Here is a 10,726-nt window from a genome sequence, read left to right as displayed (position 1 = left end):
ATCGTATGTATATACCACATTTTGTTTACCCATTCATCAGTTGATGGACACTTGGGCTGCTTCCATCTCCCGGCAATTGTGAAGAATGCCACTATGAACATCAGAATTCAAGTGTGTGTTCGCGTCCCTACTTTCAGATCTTCTGGGTATATACCAAGCAGCAGGATTGCTGGATCATAAGGCAACTCTATACTTATCTTTCTGAGGAACTGCCAAACCATCCTCCACAGTGGCTGTACCATTTTTACATTCCCATCAGCAGTGAATGAGTCTCCTGTTACTCTACATCCTATACAACACTTGTATTTCCTGTTTTTTTAATAGTGGCCATTCTAGTAGGTGCGAAATGGTACCTCATTGTGGTTTTGATTTGAATTTCCCTCATCACTAGTGAAGCTGAGCATCATTCCATGTGCAATTCAGTCATTTGTGTTTCCTCTTTGGAAAAATGTCTATTCATGTCTTTTGCCCATTTTTTTAAATTGGATTGTCTTTTTATTGTCGAGTGGCAGGATTTCTTTATATATACTAGATATCAAACCCTTATCAGATGTGTGGTTTCCAAATATTTTCTCCCATTTAGTAGATTGTCTTTTTGCCCTTTTGACAAAGTCCTTTGAAGCAGAGAAGTATTCAGTTGTGAGGAGTTCCTATTTGTCTATTTTTCCTTTCATTGCTTGTACTCTGGGTGTAAGGTCTAAGAAACTACCACCGGGGGCAAGATGGCAGACTGGTGAGCTGTATGTTTTAGTTACTCCTCCAGGAAAGTAGGTAGAAAGCCAAGAACTGCGTGGACTGGACACCACAGAGCAATCTGACTTTGGGCATACTTCATACAACACTCATGAAAACGTGGAACTGCTGAGATCAGCGAAATCTGTAAGTTTTTGCGGCCAGGGGACCCGCGCCCCTCCCTGCCAGGCTCAGTCCCGGGGGAGGAGGGGCTGTCAGCTCCGGGAAGGAGAAGGCAGAACTGCAGTGGCAGCCCTTATCGGAAACTCATTCTACTGATTCAAACTCCAACCATAGATAGACTGAGACCAGACACCAGAGAATCTGAGAGCAGCCAGCCCAGCAGAGAGGAGACAGGCATAGAAAAAAAACAACACGAAAAACTCCAAAATAAAAGCGGAGGATTTTTGGAGTTCTGGTGAACATAGAAAGGGGAAGGGCCCTGAGGCGCATATGCAAATCCCGAAGAAAAGCTGATCTCTCTGCCCTGAGGACCTTTCCTTAATGGCCCTGGTTGCTTTGTCTCTTAGCATTTCAATAACCCATTAGATCTCTGAGGAGGGCCCGTTTTTTTTTGTTTTTTTTTTATCCTTTTTTCTTTTTATAAAACAATTACTCTAAGAAGCCCAATACAGAAAGCTTCAAAGAATTGCTATTTGGGCAGGTCAAGTCAAGAGCAGAACTAGGAGAGCTCTGAGACAAAACGCAATAATCCAGCGGCTGAGAAAATTCACTAAACACCACAACTTCCCAAGAAAAGGGGGGTGTCCGCTCACAGCCATCATCCTGGTGGACAGGAAACACTCCTGCCCATCGCCAGCCCCATAGCCCAGAACTGCCCCAGACAACCCAGTGTGATGGAAGTGCTTCAAATAACAGGCACACACCACAAAACTGGGCGTGGACATTAGCCTTGCCTGCAACCTCAGCTGATTGTCCCAGAGTTGGGAAGGTAGAGCAGTGTGAATTAACAAAGCCCCATTCAGCCATCATTTCAGCAGACTGGGAGCCTCCCTACAAAGCCCAGCAGCCCAGAACTGCCCTGGGGGGACGGCACTCACCTGTGACATAGCACAGTCATCCCTCAACAGAGGACCCAGGATGCACGGCCTGGAAGAGGGGCCCACTTGCAAGTCTCAGGAGCCATACACCAATACCAAGGACTTGTGGGTCAGTGGCAGAGACAAACTGTGGCAGGACTGAACTGAAGGATTAGACTATTGCAGCAGCTTTAAAACTCTAGGATCACCAGGGAGATTTGATTGTTAGAGCCACACCCCCTCCCTGACTGCCCAGAAACACGCCCCATATACAGGGCAGGCAACACCAACTACACACGCAAGCTTGGTACACCAATTGGACCCCACAAGACTCACTCCCCCACTCACCAAAAAGGCTAAGCAGGGGAGAACTGGCTTGTGGAGAACAGGTGGCTCGTGGACGCCACCTGCTGGTTAGTTAGAGAAAGTGTACTCCACGAAGCTGTAGATCTGAGAAATTAGAGATAAGGACTTCAATTGGTCTACAAATCCTAAAAGAACCCTATCAAGTTCAGCAAATGCCACGAGGCCAAAAACAACAGAAAATTATAAAGCATATGAAAAAACCAGACGATATGGATAACCCAAGCCCAAGCACCCAAATCAAAAGACCAGAAGAGACACAGCACCTAGAGCAGCTACTCAAAGAACTAAAGATGAACAATGAGACCATAGTACGGGAGATAAAGGAAATCAAGAAGACCCTAGAAGAGCATAAAGAAGACATTGCAAGACTAAATAAAAAAATGGATGATCTTATGGAAATTAAAGAAACTGTTGACCAAATTAAAAAGATTCTGGACACTCATAGTACAAGACTAGAGGAAGTTGAACAACGAATCAGTGACCTCGAAGATGACAGAATGGAAAATGAAAGCATAAAAGAAAGAATGGGGAAAAAAATTGAAAAAATCGAAATGGACCTCAGGGATATGATAGATAATATGAAACATCCAAATATAAGACTCATTGGTGTCCCAGAAGGGGAAGAAAAGGGTAAAGGTCTAGGAAGAGTATTCAAAGAAATTGTTGGGGAAAACTTCCCAAACCTTCTAAACAACATAAATACACAAATCATAAATGCTCAGCGAACTCCAAATAGAATAAATCCAAATAAACCCACTCCGAGACATATACTGATCACACTATCAAACACGGAAGAGAAGGAGCAAGTTCTGAAAGCAGCAAGAGAAAAGCAATTCACCACATACAAAGGAAACAGCATAAGACTAAGTAGTGACTACTCAGCAGCCACCATGGAGGCAAGAAGGCAGTGGCACGATATATTTAAAATTCTGAGTGAGAAAAATTTCCAGCCAAGAATACTTTATCCAGCAAAGCTCTCCTTCAAATTTGAGGGAGAGCTTAAATTTTTCACAGACAAACAAATGCTGAGAGAATTTGCTAACAAGAGACCTGCCCTACTGGAGATACTCAAGGGAGCCCTACAGACAGAGAAACAAAGAAAGGACAGAGAGACTTGGAGAAAGGTTCAGTACTAAAGAGATTCGGTATGGGTACAATAAAGGATATTAATAGACAGAGGGAAAAAATATGACAAACATAAACCAAAGGATAAGATGGCCGATTCAAGAAATGCCTTCACGGTTATAACGTTGAATGTAAATGGATTAAACTCCCCAATTAAAAGATATAGATTCGCAGAATGGATCAAAAAAAATGAACCATCAATATGTTGCATACAAGAGACTCATCTTAGACACAGGGGCACAAAGAAACTGAAAGTGAAAGGATGGAAAAAAATATTTCATGCAAGCTACAGCCAAAAGAAAGCAGGTGTAGCAATATTAATCTCAGATAAAATAGACTTCAAATGCAGGGATGTTTTGAGAGACAAAGAAGGCCACTACGTACTAATAAAAGGGGCAATTCAGCAAGAAGAAATAACAATCGTAAATGTCTATGCACCCAACCAAGGTGCCACAAAATACATGAGAGAAACACTGGAAAAACTAAAGGAAGCAATTGATGTTTCCACAATAATTATGGGAGACTTCAACACATCACTCTCTCCTATAGATAGATCAACCAGACAGAAGACGAATAAGGAAATTGAAAACCTAAACAATCTGATAAATGAATTAGATTTAACAGACATATACAGGACATTACATCCCAAATCACCAGGATACACATACTTTTCTAGTGCTCATGGAACTTTCTCCAGAATAGATCATATGCTGGGACATAAAACAAACCTCAATAAATTTAAAAAGATTGAAATTATTCAAAGCACATTCTCTGACCACAATGGAATACAATTAGAAGTCAATAACCATCAGAGACTTAGAAAATTCACAAATACCTGGAGGTTAAACAACACACTCCTAATCAATCAGTGGGTTAAAGAAGAAATAGCAAGAGAAATTGCTAAATATATAGAGACGAATGAAAATGAGAACACAACATACCAAAACCTATGGGATGCAGCAAAAGCAGTGCTAAGGGGGAAATTTATAGCACTAAACGCATATATTAAAAAGGAAGAAAGAGCCAAAATCAAAGAACTAATGGATCAACTGAAGAAGCTAGAAATTGAACAGCAAACCAATCCTAAACCAAGTACAAGAAAAGAAATAACAAGGATTAAAGCAGAAATAAATGACATAGAGAACAAAAACACAATAGAGGATAAATATCACCAAAAGTTGGTTCTTTGAGAAGATCAACAAGATTGACAAGCCCCTAGCTAGACTGACAAAATCAAAAAGAGAGAAGACCCATATAAACAAAATAATGAATGAAAAAGGTGACATAACTGCAGATCCTGAAGAAATTTAAAAAATTATAAGAGGATACTATGAACAACTGTATGGCAACAAACTGGATAATGTAGAGGAAATGGACAATTTCCTGGAAACATATGAACAACCTAGACTGACCAGAGAAGAAACAGAAGACCTCAACCAACCCATCAAAGCAAAGAGATCCAATCAGTCATCAAAAATCTTCCCACAAATAAATGCCCAGGGCCAGATGGCTTCACAGGGGAATTCTACCAAACTTTCCAGAAAGAACTGACACCAATCTTACTCAAACTCTTTCAAAACATTGAAGAAAATGGAACACTACCTAACTCATTTTATGAAGCTAACATCAATCTAATACCAAAACCAGGAAAAGATGTTACAAAAAAGGAAAACTACCGGCCAATCTCCCTAATGAATATAGATGCAAAAATCCTCAACAAAATACTTGCAAATCGAATCCAAAGACACATTAAAAAAATCATACACCATGACCAAGTGGGGTTTATTCCAGGCATGCAAGGATGGTTCAACATAAGAAAATCAATCAATGTATTACAACACATTAACAAGTCAAAAGGGAAAAATCAATTGATCATCTCAATAGATGCTGAAAAAGCATTTGACAAAATCCAACATCCGTTTTTGATAAAAACACTTCAAAAGGTAGGAATTGAAGGAAACTTCCTCAACATGATAAAGAGCATATATGAAAAACCCACAGCCAGCATAGTACTCAATGGTGAGAGACTGAAAGCCTTCCCTCTAAGATCAGGAACAAGACAAGGATGCCCGCTGTCACCACTGTTATTCAACATTGTGCTGGAAGTGCTAGCCAGGGCAATCCGGCAAGACAAAGGAATAAAAGGCATCCAAATTGGAAAAGAAGAAGTAAAACTGTCACTGTTTGCAGATGATATGATCTTATATCTAGAAAACCCTGAGAAATCGACGATACAGCTACTAGAGCTAATAAACAAATTTAGCAAAGTAGCGGGATACAAGGTTAATGCACATAAGTCAGTAATGTTTCTGTATGCTAGAAATGAACAAACTGAAGAGACACTCAAGAAAAGGATACCATTTTCAATAGCAACTAAAAAAATCAAGTACCTAGGAATCAACTTAACCAAAGATGTAAAAGACCTATACAAAGAAAACTACATAACTCTACTAAAAGAAATAGAAGGGGACCTTAAAAGATGGAAAAATATTCCATGTTTATGGATAGGAAGGCTAAATGTCATTAAGATGTCAATTCTACCCAAACTCATCTACAGATTCAATGCAATCCCAATCAAAATTCCAACAACGTACTTTGCAGACTTGGAAAAGCTAGTTATCAAATTTATTTGGAAAGGGAAGATGCCTCGAATTGCTAAAGACACTCTAAAAAAGAAAAACGAAGTGGGAGGACTTACACTCCCTGACTTTGAAGCTTATTATAAAGCCACAGTTGCCAAAACAGCATGGTACTGGCACAAAGATAGACACATAGATCAATGGAATCGAACTGAGAATTCGGAGATAGACCCTCAGATCTATGGCCGACTGATCTTTGATAAGGCCCCCAAAGTCACTGAACTGAGTCATAATGGTCTTTTCAACAAATGGGGCTGGGAGAGTTGGATATCCATATCCAAAAGAATGAAAGAGGACCCCTACCTCACCCCCTACACAAAAATTAACTCAAAATGGACCAAAGATCTCAATATAAAAGAAAGTACCATAAAACTCCTAGAAGATAATGTAGGAAAACATCTTCAAGACCTTGTATTAGGCGGCCACTTCCTAGACTTTACACCCAAAGCACAAGCAACAAAAGAGAAAATAGATAAATGGGAACTCCTCAAGCTTAGAAGTTTCTGCACCTCAAAGGAATTTCTCAAAAAGGTAAAGAGGCAGCCAACTCAATGGGAAAAAATTTTTGGAAACCATGTATCTGACAAAAGACTGATATCTTGCATATATAAAGAAATCCTACAACTCAATGACAATAGTACAGTCGGCCCAATTATAAAATGGGCAAAAGATATGAAAAGACAGTTCTCTGAAGAGGAAATACAAATGGCCAAGAAACACATGAAAAAATGTTCAGCTTCACTAGCTATTAGAGAGATGCAAATTAAGACCACAATGAGATACCATTTAACACCGGTTAGAATGGCTGCCATTAAACAAACAGGAAACTACAAATGCTGGAGGGGATGTGGAGAAATTGGAACTCTTATTCATTGTTGGTGGGACTGTATAATGGTTCAGCCACTCTGGAAGTCAGTCTGGCAGTTCCTTAGAAAACTAGATATAGAGCTACCATTCGATCCAGCGATTGCACTTCTCGGTATATACCCGGAAGATCGGAAAGCAGTGACACGAACAGATATCTGCACGCCAGTGTTCATAGCAGCATTATTCACAATTGCCAAAAGATGGAAACAACCCAAATGTCCTTCAACAGATGAGTGGATAAATAAAATGTGGTATATACACACGATGGAATACTACGCGGCAGTAAGAAGGAACGATCTCGTGAAACATATGACAACATGGATGAACCTTGAGGACATAATGCTAAGCGAAATAAGCCAGGCACAAAAAGAGAAATATTATATGCTACCACTAATGTGAACTTTGAAAAATGTAAAACAAATGGCTTATAATGTAGAATGTAGGGGAACTAGCAGTAGAGAGCAATTAAGGAAGGGGGAACAATAATCCAAGAAGAACAGATAAGCTATTTAACGTTCTGGGGATGCCCAGGAATGACTATGGTCTGTTAATTTCTGATGGATATAGTAGGAGTAAGTTCACAGAAATGTTGCTATATTAGGTAACTTTCTTGGGGTAAAGTAGGAACATGTTGGAAGTTAAGCAGTTATCTTAGGTTAGTTGTCTTTTTCTTACTCCCTTGTTATGGTCTCTTTGAAATGTTCTTTTATTGTATGTTTGTTTTCTTTTTAACTTTTTTTTCATACAGTTGATTTAAAAAAGAAGGGAAAGTTAAAAAAAAAAAAAACAAGGAAAAAAAAAGATGCAGTGCCCCCTTGAGGAGCCTGTGGAGAATGCAGGGGTATTCGCCTACCCCACCTTCATGGTTGCTAACATGACCACAGACATAGGGGACTGGTGGTTTGATGGGTTGGGCCCTCTACCACGGGTTTTACCCTTGGGAAGACGGTTGCTGCAAAGGAGAGGCTAGGCCTCCCTATGGTTGTGCCTAAGAGCCTCCTCCCGAATGCCTCTTTGTTGCTCAGATGTGGCCCTGTCTCTCTAGCTAAGCCAACTTGAAAGGTGAAATCACTGCCCTCCCCCCTACGTGGGATCAGACACCCAGGGGAGTGAATCTCCCTGGCAACGTGGAATATGACTCCCGGGGAGGAATGTAGACCTGGCATCGTGGGACGGAGAACATCTTCTTGACCAAAAGGGGGATGTGAAAGGAAATGAAATAAACTTCAGTGGCAGAGAGAATCCAAAAGGAGCCGAGAGGTCACTCTGGTGGGCACTCTTACGCACACTTTAGACAACCCTTTTTAGGTTCTAAAGAATTGGGGTAGCTGGTGGTGGATACCTGAAACTATCAAACTACAGCCCAGAACCCATGAATCTCGAAGACAGTTATATAAAAATGTAGCTTATGAGGGGTGACAAGGGGATTGGGAAAGCCATAAGGACCACACTCCACTTCGTCTAGTTTATGGATGGATGAGTAGAAAAATAGGGGAAGGAAACAAACGGACAAAGGTACCCAGTGTTCTTTTTTACATTAATTGCTCTTTTTCACTCTAATTATTATTCTTGTTATTCTTGTGTGTGTGCTAATGAAGGTGTCAGGGATTGATTTGGGTGATGAATGTACAACTATGTAATGGTACTGTGAACAATCGAAAGTACGATTTGTTTTGTATGACTGCGTGGTATATGAATATATGTCAATAAAATGAAGATAAAAAAAAAAAAAAAAAAAAAGAAACTACCACCTATCGCTAGATCTTGAAGATACTTCCATACATTTTCTTCTAGGATCTTTATGGTACTGGTTCTTATATTTTGGGCTTTGATTCATTTTGAGTTCATTTTTGTATAGTATGTGAGAAAAGAGCCATCTTTCATTCTTTTGGATATGGATACCCAGTTCTCCCAACACCATTTATTGAAAAGACTGTTCTGACCCAGTTCAGTGGACCTGGCAGGCTTGTCAAAAATCAATTGACCATAGATCTGAGGGTCTATTTCTGAAGTCTCAGTTGGAGTGCATTGATCAATATGTCTATCTTTTTGCCAATACTATGCTGTTTTGACCACTGTGGCTTTATAATATGCTTTAAAGTCAGGAAACATGAGTTCTCCTACTTCATTCTTCTTTATCAAGATGTTTTGGCTATTCAAGGCCACTTACTGTTCCAAATAAATTTGAAAATTAGCTTTTCCATTTCTGCAAAATAGTCTGTTGGAATTTTGATTGTTATTGCATTGAATCTGTAGATCAATTTGGGTAGAATTGATATCTTAACAACATTTAGCCTTCCAATCCATGAACATGGAATGTCTTCCCATCTATTTAGGTCTTCTCTGATTTCTTTTAGCAATGTTTTGCAGTTTTCTACATACAAGTCTTTTATACCCTCGGTTAGATTTATTCCTAGGCATTTGATTCTTTTAGATGCTATTCTGAATGGAATTTTTTTTCTTGATTTCTTCTTGTAGCAATGTTTTGTAGTTTTCTGTGTCCAAGATCTTTACATCCTTAGTTAAGTTTATTCCTAGATATGTGATTATTTTTGCTGTTAATGTAAATCAAATTTTTTTCTTCTTGATTACCTCCTCTGATAGCTCATTATTAGTGTATAGAAACAACACTGATTTTTGCATGTTGTTCTTGTATCCCACCATTTTGCTGAACTTGTTTATTAGCCCTAGTAGCTTTGTCATATTTTGGGGGGATTTTCTAAATATAGAGTCATGTCATATGCAAATAATGAAAGTTTTACTTCTTCCTTTCTGACTTGGATGCCTTTTATTTCTTTTGCTTGCCTAATTTCTATAGCTAAACCTTCTAGCACAATGTTGAATGACATTGTGACAGTAGGCATTCTTGCCTTGTTCCCAATCTTGGAGGAAAAGCTTTTAGTCTCTCACCATTGAGTATGATGTTAGCTGTGGTTTTTCATATATGCCCTTTATCATGTTGAGGAAGTTTCCTTCAATTCCTACCTTTTGAAGTGTTTTTGTCAACAAAGGATGCTGGATGTTGTCAAACACCTTTTCTGTGTCAATCAAGATGATTGTGTGGCTTTTCCCTTTTGATTTGTTAATGTGGTGTATTACATTAATCAATCTTCTTGTGTTGAACCACCCTTGCATACCTGGAATAAAACCTACTTGGTCATGGTGTATAATTCTTTTAATGTGCTATTGGATATGATTTGCAGTTATTTTTAATGGATTTTTGCATCTATATTCATTAGAGAGATTGGTCTGCAGTTTCCTTTTCTTGTAGTATCTTTATGAGGCTTTGGTATTAGGGTGATGGCTTTGTAGATTGAGTTAGGTAGTGTTTCCTGTTCTTCAATTTTTTGGAAGAGTTTGAGCAGGATTGATATTAATTCTTCTTGGAATGCTTGGTAAAATTTACCTGTGAAGCCATCTGGTCCTGGGCTTTTCTTTATTGGGAGGGTTTTGATGACTGATTCAATCTCTTTACTTGTGATTGGTTTGTTGAGGTCTTCAATTTCTTCTCAAGCCAGTGTAGGTTGTTTGTGTGTTTCTAGGAAATTGTCTATTTCATCTAAGTTTTCTATGTTTCTTTTTATATTTTCAAATTCTTCTTTATGTTCCCATATTGTCTTCTTAATATCCTTTATGTCTTTATGCATATTTTCCTTCATCTCCTTGAATTGATTTAGGAGATTTGTTTGAACATCTTTGATTAGTTGTCCCAAATTCTGTGTCTCCTCTGAAGTTTTAATTTGTTCCCTTAACTGAACCATATCTTCCTATTTCTTGGTATGGCTTTTAATTTTTTGCTGATGTCTAGGCATCAGATTATCTTGATGAGATAACTCTGAAGGTCCATTTCTCCCTTTTGTCTAGGTTTTTTTTGTTGATTGGCTTTGTGGTAAGGCTCTTCTTTGACACTTGGCCCAACTTATTATGGGCCTTTAGAATAGCTTGAGTTTGACTGAC

The sequence above is a fragment of the Choloepus didactylus genome, chromosome 3 (assembly GCF_015220235.1).
Source record: "Choloepus didactylus isolate mChoDid1 chromosome 3, mChoDid1.pri, whole genome shotgun sequence".
In the NCBI taxonomy this organism is placed as follows: Eukaryota; Metazoa; Chordata; class Mammalia; order Pilosa; family Megalonychidae; genus Choloepus; species Choloepus didactylus.
Note: the sequence above shows the minus strand (reverse complement) of the source record.